At 42.3% G+C, this 12255-nt stretch overlaps 1 protein-coding gene across 5 annotated transcripts in view; it reads right to left on the reverse strand.

Moving 5' to 3' along the window:
• Window positions 1-12255, reverse strand: part of SORCS2 (sortilin related VPS10 domain containing receptor 2) — a 1283452-nt gene that overhangs the window by 892001 nt on the left and 379196 nt on the right. Inside the window, exon 1 of one of the 5 annotated variants that reach the window (XM_068276898.1) lies at window positions 9473-9533. The exons of the other annotated variants lie outside the window; for them this stretch is intronic. The gene's annotated coding sequence lies outside the window, so the exon portion shown is untranslated. Of the gene's footprint in view, window positions 1-9472; window positions 9534-12255 lie in introns of those variants that run through there. 5 annotated transcript variants of the gene reach the window in all.

Below are 12255 nucleotides of genomic sequence, written 5' to 3' on the forward strand. Positions count from 1 at the left end.
TCAAAAATACAAAATCTTTATTTGATGAAAGACAAAACACAATAAAAACAATATAAAAATCACCAAAAGGTGATAGCAGCGGCGTACATAAATAATAGTAATTATGGTACCAAGTATTCAATAAAAGTATCCTCACACTCAAAATATTACAATAGAAATAGATGCAGTGATTATACGTAAGAGGTAAATAAGAAGACCCTCAATGAGGACAAATTATGAGGTCTGTATATAGTGCAACACGAAATGATGATGAACACATTGGTAAAAAGATCGGACTGGGACAGGAGATATTAGCTCCCAGATATAAGTGTGCACCAGACGCTATATCCGCATAGAGGTACCCAAAACAGTGCAATGAGGAAAAGAGTGAAGAACCAGACTTACGTGTGGGTGAGAGAGGAGGACACCAGAGGACGCCGCCGCCGCCGCCGTGCGGGTTCCTCTGCATCTGATTTTTTGTCCTCCCGAGAGAACTCCCCTATGGGAAGAGGAGGAGCAGGAGGGGAAAGAGCAGGGCAAGGATCCAACGCACGAAAAGAGCCAGTGAAGAGTCAAATGGAATTGCGGAAGAGAAATCAATAGAACCACCTCAATTAGTGGTCAATATTTCTGGACATACATTGACACCGACAGAGGAAAGAGTCCTTAATTTTGGATTGAACTTTTGCCCCACTAATCTACCTGATTTTTTTGAGATTGACCAAGAACTGTTTCGGTTCTTTAGAACCATTAAACTTAAACATTTTTTCGGGACTATGCCTAGTTTGGGTGATAGACAGGGCCCAGGGAATGAAACTTCTCTATCCATAAAAGATCTGGGACTGAGAAACAAGAGTACCTTTATGCCATCTGGGAATACTATTATTGAGAATTTTTGTAAATTGGTGATGGAAGATATTGGGGCATTGGAGAAGGAGCAACAGACTAAAAGAGTACAGTTTAATCTCACTAAGGATGAATATCTTGCACTTGAGAATCTTAAAAAAAGAACTGAACTCACGATACGACCCGCCGATAAGGGCGGAGCCGTTGTGGTGTTGGACACTAAGTACTATGAGGATGAGATCAGAAGCCAATTAGATCAGGTTGAGGTGTATTGTAAAATTGAACAGGATCCGATAGTTTCTATTCAACAGAAAATTAAAGGCATAATTGAGAAAGCTAAAACTCGAGGGGTGATTGATGATAATCTTATGAAATTTCTTGTACAGGAAAATCCTATGACGCCTAAATTTTACACTCTACCTAAGATACATAAGAACCCGTGCCGTCCACCGGGGAGACCCATTGTGGCCGGCACGGGTTCAGTATTTGCTCCAATTGCACAATTTATTGATAAGTTATTGCAGCCCCTAGTTATGACACTTGATTCTTATATCAAGGACACGGGCATGTTTCTGCAAAAGATTGGGGGCCTTGACGTGGGAGGAGATGATCTCCTCCTGGTCACTTTCGATGTTGAGAGCCTCTACACCTCCATCCCACATGATGGGGGTGTGGAGGCTATCGATTGGTTCCTCATGACAAGGTCTGATCTCTCTCATGATCAGCGATTGTTTGTGCTTGAATTACTTAATGTTGTCTTACGTCTTAATTACTTTACATTTCAGGGTGACTTTTTCCTGCAGCTGCGGGGCACGGCGATGGGGTCGAATGTGGCCCCGTCGTATGCTAATTTGTACATGGGACTCTTCGAGGAGGCTTTTGTCTACTCTAATTGTCTTTTTCAGCGATATGCAAAATGTTGGTATAGCTTTATCGATGATATTTTCTGCGTATGGGCGGGGCCACGTTCGACCCTGGACCAGTTCCTCATTGACTTGTCCCAATGCTGCAGGGAAATTAGACTTACCAGCCATGTGAGCAATGATCAGGTAACCTTTTTGGATACTATGATCACTAAAAAAGACAATGTGCTGATTTCTGATCTTTATGTGAAAAACACAGAGTGCAACTCTTTATTGCATTATAATAGCTTTCACCCTCCCCATGTCAAAGATGCAATCCCCAAAGATCAATATACCAGATTAGACAAAATAGTAACTTGCCCAGAGAGCCGTAAGGAACGACATAGAGATATGTCCTATAAATTCCAGCAGAGGGGATATCCTCAGCAAGTTTTAACACCCAGTACCAGACTAAAAAAGAAAAAATGTAATAATCAATTCCACCTCCCATTTGTGTCAACATATAATACCTGTAGTGCCCAGGTTGGTAAAATCATTAGACGCCATTGGCATCTTTTAAGTGGCGCTTTCCCCAATATTCCAGAATTTAGGTATCCCCCTCTTCAATCTTTCAAATGACCACCTACTATCAGAGATAAGGTTTTTTATCACTCCCCTGTGGAACAGCAGTCCAACAGGAGAGTGGGTACTTATCCCTGTATGAGTTGTCACTTATGTGGACATATTAATAAGGGCCCTGAATTTTTTCATCCTACAAAAGGCACTAAATATAGGATTAGGGATTTATATACTTGTGAATCCAGCTTTGTAGTTTACTATTTGAAATGCCCATGTGGCTTAGGCTACGTGGGCATGACTACACAAAAGGTCAGGGACAGGATCTGTTCCCATAAAAGTGCCATCCGTAATGGTGATATGAAGCAAGCAGTTTCATCTCACTTTACACAGTGTATCACAACTGAAAATACAAATTATTGATGGGGTACCAGGCTCATGGAGGGGGAAACACAGTAGGACCAATGAACTGTTGCGGAGGGAGGCGGGGTGGATAAGAAGGTTGGGGGTTTTGGGGAATAGAGGTCTCAATCGTGAATATGAGTTGGGTTTCTGTATTTAATGTTTAGTCAATTTGATGCCATATGTTCTGATGTTTATTATGCTCTTTTTTTCAGAGCTTTTGGTTTCCTGTATCTGCGGACTGTGGGGTTACAAACTTACTGACATCTGATTCGCCGCTGAGGAGCATGGTGAGGTTGTTTATATTTATATGTGGAGTTGCCATGGGGACGCTACGTTTGGGTTCGCCTGCTAAGACTGCCGCTGATAGGGCAGTCTTGTGTTTACAAGTTACGTGTGGATAGTCCCGCCCAGTGGGCGGCATCCAGTTACGTGTATTGTTTTCAGCGTAGTATTCAATACGCATGAAGCATGAGCGCACCCTGCGTGGTGCCGGCGTGGTGACGCCACGTGATAGTGTGTCACGTGTACCTACATCGGCGAATAGGAGGCCGGATGGTGTGTCTGTTGGGCGTGATGCTGACACAGAGCCTCCGGTGAATGCCATAGCGGCTGCATTTGCATGTTAGAGACATGTTTCCACTCAGGTCCGCAGAACAATACAGGTAACTGATTGGCTGTTGGGGATTTGAATCCATTGGATGTTGCTGAGGGCGGGCAATATATATACATGCATGTTTGACTCAGGACTTGTGGTTGAAACAGCTTGAGAAAGGGCTGACACCTGAAACAGCGGGCTGTCGCTGTATTACCACTGCTTTTAATGTTTTCATAAATAAAGAGCTTTTATCTGGATGTGCCAGCCTCCATCATCGTCTTGACTTGCCACTGAAGTAATCAGAGTTTACATTGGACTGGCATGGCTACTGTTTAGAATTCAGTCTTAACCACTTGCCTACCACAGGTTTTTTTCCCCATCAAATCCACAGTAATTTTCACATCTCACTCTTCACATTCATTCACCGATAACTTTATCTCTACTTATCACAATAAAATGATCTATATATTGTTTTTGCCACAAATTAAACTTTCTTTGGGTGGTAATTTTTGCTAAGAATTATTTTAATTTATATGTATTTACAGGGAAGAATTATTTTTTTTTTTTAAATATTATTTCTCAGTTTTCAACCATTATAATTTAAAAATGAAAAGTTCTACTGATATACATATTAAAAAGCTGAGTCCCTAATCCAGGGCTTTTCAACCCTGTCCTCAAGTACCACCAACAGTGCATGTTTTGTAGAAAACCACAAACATTCACAGGTGAGGTAATTAGCGTCTCAGCAGAGCTGATTAACTACCTGGATTTCCACAAAACATGCACTGTTGGTGGTACTTGAGGACAGGGTTGAAAAGCCCTTCCCTAAGCTAGCTGTTTGTTTTTTTTAAATGCTGTCACTTTGCGTTTTGTTGTAAAGTTTTTAATAGTGGCAACTATGGAGTGAAAGGGTTATTTTATTTAATAACTATATACAGGCCCGTATTTACATCACAGGAGCCTATAGGCACAGATGTTCTGGCACCCTAGGCGTCACCCACCACAAACCTACAAACTCCTGCCAATCCACAAGTGTGCTGGCTGGCACAGCTGTCACCTCTTTCCTTCTTCCCCTGCCCAATGTAGGGATCCACGGGCGTCCCTTAGTATTAGGTAGCCAGAGTAACCTATCATGTATGTTCTGCTCGGGAGGCTGCATAGGGAAGGAGGTGGGGAGGCGTTCGGGGACAGGAGTGAGCTGCCTCTCCATCATCAGGCGTCTGTAGGCACATGCCTACAGTGCCTTATGGTAAATGCAGCCCTGACACCACTTTGATGGGCTTTGGGAACATATGTTCCCATTCACCGACCACAGAGCGGCGGAAGCTTGGTGGGAGGGTTCCGATGGACAACAGAAAGATGCATAACTATGTCCCTTGAGTGGGAGATAAGATTCTAAGGGGTGTAGAAAAGTGTGGCAGAGGTAGGGAACTAGTAAAAAACATCAGATATTAAACTTAAAATAGAAATATGAGACTCAGTGCTACATTACTAATGTTTTATTTCCAGTTTGCGCTACACATACAGTTAATTATCTCATGTGTTTATTTTGAGTTCAGGCTTGCTTTAACATTACTTTTTAACATGTGCTACCAAATAAAGAGCTATTTGATCCCTGTTGATATACAAAGTAGACAAAAACGCCTAATGGTTGAATATAAACACTGTAAAAAATGCAACATTTACTCTCATCTTGAAGATATGAAAAAGCCAGGGCTATGAAAAGGAGAGACCCGTTGTCAGCATGACAGATATTCTGTACTGTGTTAGAAGTCTAAGCTTCTAAATTGCTAATATATACAGAGATTAAGCTGCTTGTGTGTCCATATTTTACTCACATAAATGGAATTCTCTTTAGAAGATGCAGAAAAGTAAGATAATAAAATAAAGATATGCAGTTAATTAGCCTTCTACATATTATAAACGAAAAATGCATTAATTTCCCCATTGTCAATATATCACATTATATGCAGGCCGGCAAATTATGCGTTCTTAATGCCAAATGAAAGTGAAGAAACTAAAATAAAAATATAAATAAAACCGCAGGCTGTCTACGGCTTGCAACTGATTTGCATGTGTTTCCATAATCAGCAGCTCTATTTGCAAACAGTAAATCTAGAAACTGCTGCGAAATACGACAATTCAATGGCCACAGAACAATGACGGTACCTAGTGGGTTAGGTCTCTTTTCCATGTGCAGCTGATGGCGGTGAATTCACAGCCTGTCAGCTGCTCCCGTCCCTACATCGAGGCGCTTGCTAGTGCTCTGGACAGGTGGTGGACAGGAGCCCTCACCCAAGGAGTTGCATCTGAGCACAACAGTTTCTGTGCTCAGACGCGACAGAGATGCTTTTTTCTGCTGGGTAACACCACCACGTTTTAAAGTTGACACACACGGTGTTAACATGTGCTTTCATTCTACTGCCTGTAATTCCAGTTAAATGGTGCTTGAGATGGAGCAGAGTGTTCTGTACATGCAGATAGGCACCCAGTATAACAGTATAACAAGTTACAAGTCTTTACTGAAGAAAAACATGCAGTGATATATCATACACCACCATCAGGAAAATGCAGTTTGCTTGGAATAGAGAGAATACAGAGTGAATGCAGGAAATAAGAATCCCATTCAGATCATCATTGCATTTTATACACAGTGACATCTTGTGGTTGTTTTACTATACTGTAGTGTAAGCTAACGATGTTATTAAACCCCTAACTGCTTGTGGCCGGGAGGCTGTACTGCTCAACAAAAAAGCAATTCAGCCCAGAGCTGGGACAAGGTCCTCCAGCACCCAAGGCTGAGACACCAAAGTGCGCCCCTCCATCTCTCCCACCCCAGCTGTCACACACTGATTGCTATTAGACTAAGAGGACCACAGGGCCCCAAACCCCCCACTCTAGTTATCTGGCTTGCAGTCACTGTCATGTATCCCCTTTCCTTCATTCTCTCTGCTTCAAACTCAGTAGGGGAATGATAGCTGAGTGAGTTGTGCACCCCCTCCTACACTGCGCCTGAGGCTGGAGCCTCTCTCGCCTCTGCCCGGCCCTGGTTGAGCCCCCATGGAAAAGAGGCTTAACAGCAGAGCCAAATCATCCACAAGGCATACCTAGGAACTTGCCTAGGGCCTGGAGAGAATCTAGGGGCCTGTGGTGGATGCTACCCCCCACCAAATCTTACAAAAAAAAAAAAAAACAGGTGATCATCAGTGGTGGCCAAAAACTGCTATCTTGTCTAGAGTTCCATTTGCTCTTAATCCTTTTCTGCCTAGTACATGTTTGTCTAGTCAGTAGTTTGTACATGAACACACCCAATAACTCCCTGTACTCTGTGCAGTCATTGTTCTGCTATGAAGTGGTTAAGTTTAGGCACCCAGGGGAGGGGGTGGCTTAAAGCGGACCCAAACCAAACATTTTTTTAATTAAAAATATTTAGTTGCACCACTCTGACACATAAAAGATAAATAAACACTTCTTCAATCAAACCTATGATCATTTCAGTGCATGCTTTTCACCCTTCTCTTTTCATAGCTAGGTTATACTGGGGGCAGCCATTAGCAATTCCTCCATTGCCAGACACCATCTACTCCACCAGTTTGCCGGAAAAATCCCTGCAATTTGAAAGGAAGGGTAGGGGTTCCTTCAATAAATGTAAAATATTTTATATTTGTCATCATGCAGCTGAAAAAAGGCTGCTATTTATTATTATAATTTAGAAAATAGATTTTATTTCTGAAATCTTGTATTTTTAATTTGGGTCCACTTTAAGGTCAGGTATCAGTAGTGGGAGGGTTCAGTGTGAGAATAGGCTTCAGTTTAGCTACAGTAAAATACCAGTATTTAATACCGATATTTCACAATCCTTGTTTACACTTTAATAGCAGAATATCGGTAAATTTACCTATAATCTACGGTTGAGTTTCAGGAAATGTGGGCGTCCTTTATTAATGTACGCTTGTTATATGGCCCCTGGTTTTATAGCAATGCTTAAGTACAATCACATTTGGTCAAAGCCACCCTTGTTCCTTGTTGGGTCGTGTCTCCTTTGGTCTGAAAAGTTTGTATTTCTCCCACCAAGATCCAAGATTAAGTCTAAGCATAAAAAAGCAAAGAATGTAATAATTCTAGACTTTAGGAGTTCCCTATGTTATAATATCACCCTGCTCTGTAAAGCAAGCCTTAAAAACACTTGACAATTCCCCCACGTCCTCACACAAGGCATAAAATATATGAGCGTTAGAGTGCAAACTTTTTCCTTTTTTTTTTTCTTTTTTTAGATAGAAAAGTTGCAGGGAAATAACTGCTTTGGGAGAATGAAGTACAGCACCTCACAATAACCTTTGCCTTTTCTTCCCGTGGATGAAAGCAGATGCGGATATAGGATGTGACAGGTGATTCCAGAACTGGCCAGGGCACGGCAGCTGTTCCCATACGTCTCCGTTCTCCTCTTTATTACCTATGGCAATTGCTTGTGGCACCTGACGCTTGTCCCACAGGTAAAGAACTGATAATATATTCATTTTCAAGCCTCAAAAGCAAGTCACTTTCGCTATGATCATTTGTGATGGATGAAACTAATGTTACGAGGCAATTTAAAGTGAAAAGGGGTTAAGCGCTGAGTGGCTGTTCAGGGATTTGAAATGATTTTCCAGGCAAAAATTTTATTACAGCAATTAATATTAGCCCATAAGGCTTAGTCACGTACCTCTGTGACATGTCTGGAAACTGTGCTTGTCACTAAGAAATGAATAGGTCCTGTCACCACACAAGAGTAATGACAGATGCTGTATTGGGTCTCACCACACCCACAGTAACAATATCCAAATTCTAACTTCCTTTATTTTGACCTGAGTGAGTATCCAGAATTATGGAATATGAGAATTTACGATACAGCTTTGCAGGCTGGTCATCACTCAACAATCAAAAGGAAGCTGAGCTTTTCTCATCAGCTTGCTTCTCCTGGATCACACCTCCTGGATCACACCCATTAACGCCTTCTCTGACTGATTGCCAATAGAAACTGAGAAGACATAGACATATAAAAAACTGATTCCATCAGAAATGATTGTAAGTGTGCTGGTGGCATGGCTGGAGGTGTGGTGAAGGTGTGACTGGAAATGTGGTGAGACCGTGATTGTAGGTGTAGTGGTGGCATGACTGGAAATGTGGTCAAAATATGATGGGTAGTGTGGTAGGTGGCAGTATTACAGCAGGTGTGGTTTAGCCCTGACAGAAGGTGGTGTGAAAGCCTACTAGGGCATATCTAGAGATGTGATAAGCACATGGCTGAAGGTTTGAGGAAGAACTTAATGGATGTTTGGTGAAGGTTTGATCCAGCATCAACTTGTATATCGGGGCTCAAATGGACTCCAAAGTTCACGTTTTGTGGGGCTCAGAAAATTCTGATGGTGACTTTAGCTGCTGGATTATCTGGGCTTGAAGGGCCACACACACAAACAAAGGCTATAGCAATCCAACTGACAGTTCTAACAATTCCTAGAACATCTTTTAAATTATAAAGAGAGCAAGCAAGATGGCAGTAATGCCTTGACTCTCAGTCTGGATTGTGATTCTACAAAATAAATAGTGCTCACCTTGAAGGAAGATAATGTAACTCAACAAATAATGTATCTGTACAAATAATCTATCCTCCATCTTCTTAATGAACAACTGGCAAGGTGACGGCTTCAGTCAACAGAGAAGACAGGACTTCAATGTTCTCTTGTTTAAATCTGAAATCTGACAGATTGAAACAGTAGAGTAAACACTTCTGTATTGTGCATTAAGCCTCCGTTCGATCCTGTAGATTCTTGTAGACACAGGCTAAAAGCAGCACCGCAAGGATTAGAGCTCTGAGTCTACAAAGTCCTTGAGTAAATCTATTTTGTTATTTTCAACAACAGGACATATAACATTAAAGGATCTGAGAGTTTGCATAAATCCGTTTTATAGCAAAAAATAAATGACATTTACCTTACTGAGAAGGCCTGACAAACTAAAGCAAAGCTTTCGTTGACTGTGAAAATGATGGGCACAGGATGGTGCTAAAGCAGCTTTGGGAATCTCCATCCCGACAGGTATCAACCGCTAAGATGAGTAAGAAAAGTTTAGGGTTTGGTTACCGGTGAGATTAAAGGGGCACTACAGCGAAAAACTGTAAAATTTTAAATTTGTGCAAACATGCACAAATAAGAAGTACATTTTTTCCAGAGTAAAATGAGCCATAAATTACCTTTCTCCTATGTTGCTGTCACTTACAGAAGGTTGTAGAAATCTCACAGAAGTGACAGGTTTTGGACTAGTCCATCTGTTTATAAGGGATTCTCAGGGATATATTTATTTTCAAAAGCACTTAGTGAATGGCAGTTGCTCTGTCCAACTGCCAAAAAACTGTGTAGGGAGCAGGGAAGCTGGCCAGCATCTTTGTATAAATCCTTTTCAGGGAATATATTTATAAAGAATAAAAGCCTTGCTGAAATCTACTATGAAGAGATGGACTAGTCCAAAACCTGTCACTTCTGTTAGATTTCTACTGCCTACTGTAAGTGACAGCATGATAGAAGAAAAGTAATTCATGGCTCATTTTACTCTGGAAAAAAAAATGTACTTCTTATTTGAATATGTTTGCACATATTTAAAATTTTACAGTTTTTCGCTGTAGTGGCCCTTTGGGCATAGTGTAATGGTTATTATGGGCTCTGCTCTGACACAAGGGACCAGGGTTTGAATCTTGACTCTTATGTTCAGTAAGCCAGCACCTATTCAGTAAAAAGGCCTTGGGCAAGACTCCCTCACACAGCTACTGCCTACTGAGCACGCCCTAGTGGCCGCAGCTCTTGCAGGAGAAGAGCGCTATGTTGTTTGTCTTGACTAAAGCATGGGGGGGGGGGCAGTACAAAAAAAATCATCACCTTCCGTAAAACTGGAACTATTAGGGCTATTACACACCAAAGGCACTTTGCAAGTTTGGATTAGCTATTAGAAAATCGTCCATTCAAGAGTGGATGTGTGTACCAGGCTATAGGCATAAGAATGATGAAGAGGGTTAGGCTGGGAAGGTGGGGGTCAGAAGATGACAGGCTAGAGCAGAGGAAGTGTGGAGATCTGCATTGTTCTTATTATATTATTCTGATACTGGTTCTATTGCTCTGAAAATGAATGGATGTCTGACCAATAGCTATATTGCATCACACGCAGCAAGTAAATACCAATGCAATGTTGATGATATTAGCTACAATAGGGTATACCTGGCCAATGGTATCTCTAATAATGCACAACCAGTCCTGAATTTACCTCACAGGAGCCTATAGGCACAGATGTCTTGGCACCCTAGACTTCACCCTCCATGAACCTACAAACCCCCTCCAAACGGCACCGCAAGTGTACTGACTGGCCCAGCTGTCACTTCTTCCTTACTTCCCTTGCCGTTCGTAGGTAGCTACAGGTGTCCCTTAGCATTATGTAGCCAGAGGTACCTTCAGTATTAAGTAGCTAGTGGTGCCCCCAACTGAAGAGAGATCTCATCAATGGAATGCAGAGAGCATGGTGAGTAACCTCTCTTCAGCACTCTGCGTAGGGAAGGAGGGGGAGAGTCGCTCAGGGATGAGCGTGAGCCGCCTTTTCATCATCAGGCACCTGTAGGCACGAGTCTACAGTGCCATATGGTAAATCCGGGCCCTGAGCATGACATACTTTGGTGATGTTAGGAAACACAGGTCTAAATCTTAACAGACAACTTGTTATGGCTGCTGATCACGTGATCACTACGATCGCCATCGGATCGTAGTGATCACTCTGACAGCGGCGGCGGCAGGGGGCAAAAGAAGAGGATCCACTCACCTCCCTGCTGTTCCAGCGACGTACGGTGCCCCCCTCTGCTCTGGCCAACATCTCTGCTCCGTCTGACATCAGCGCCGGGTCCCGGCTTGATGACGTCATCAAGCCGCGACCCGACCTGAGCGTCATTTGGAGCGGAGATGCCGGCCGGAGAAGATGGGGGCTACTGAGGCTCATCGCTGGAGCCTGAAAGGTAAGTGATGGCTGCCAGCTACAGGGGGGACACTTGCCACCATGGGGGGGGGGCACTGCCCAGCCAGCCACAGAGGGGATCCGGCCATCCGACCTCCCAAATGCACGCACCCCCCTCCACCGCAATATGCCCTGGTCCTTAAGGGGGGTTAGGCGGCCGGTCCCGAAGTGGTTAAAGAGGTACTTTTATGACACATAGTAAATCGTAGTAAATAATTCAGGATACCCACATTTACATTAAATATCCTGATTTCAACATCAAAAACACTTCCCATAGCTATCAATTTTTGTATATTGGTTTGTAAATATTCGTATGCAGCTTCGCTCTCCCAGTGAGGCTAAAGCAGTATGAGGTACACACTATCAATTATGATTGGCCAAACACTGACCAGTTATACCACTTCCATGTGCTATGAGGGTTTACCTACACAATCTGCTCATAGTATTCAATATCTGTTGACCGTCATACTACATGGAGGTGGTAAAATTGCTCAGTGATTGGCCAATCATAATTAAAGTGTGTAACAGCCACCATGAGCATTCTGGGAGACCAGAGATCTTCTCTACTGGCTTCAGAACGCTTAGTAAACGAACATTCCACAGAGATCACCTGCTAGTAAGAAAGATATAGCCACCTGTGATAAAAAAATAAGTTACAGTATACATAGATCTGAAAAGCCCATTCTTTATTTATAGAAAAGTGTTCTGGTGTCTCATGATGGAAGGCTCAGCTTTAATGAAGTAATAGAAACCCGATGCAGGTTGGAGCTTAATGTCAAAGCAAGAATGTTGTCACTCAGTGAGAAGGTTTAATGTGTTTGTCATAATCATTATGGAAATGAAAATGCCAGAAGGCAATAGGATGGTCCTATCAGGTATTAAGCAGCCCATTTTTAGGATAGAAATCAAATATTCTATAAGAAAAATAAGCCCAATGATTGGCAGAACAAGCAAATTACACAGTTTAGACTTTTTTAATCAGAAAAA

The sequence above is a fragment of the Hyperolius riggenbachi genome, chromosome 1 (assembly GCF_040937935.1).
Source record: "Hyperolius riggenbachi isolate aHypRig1 chromosome 1, aHypRig1.pri, whole genome shotgun sequence".
Lineage (NCBI taxonomy): Eukaryota > Metazoa > Chordata > Amphibia > Anura > Hyperoliidae > Hyperolius > Hyperolius riggenbachi.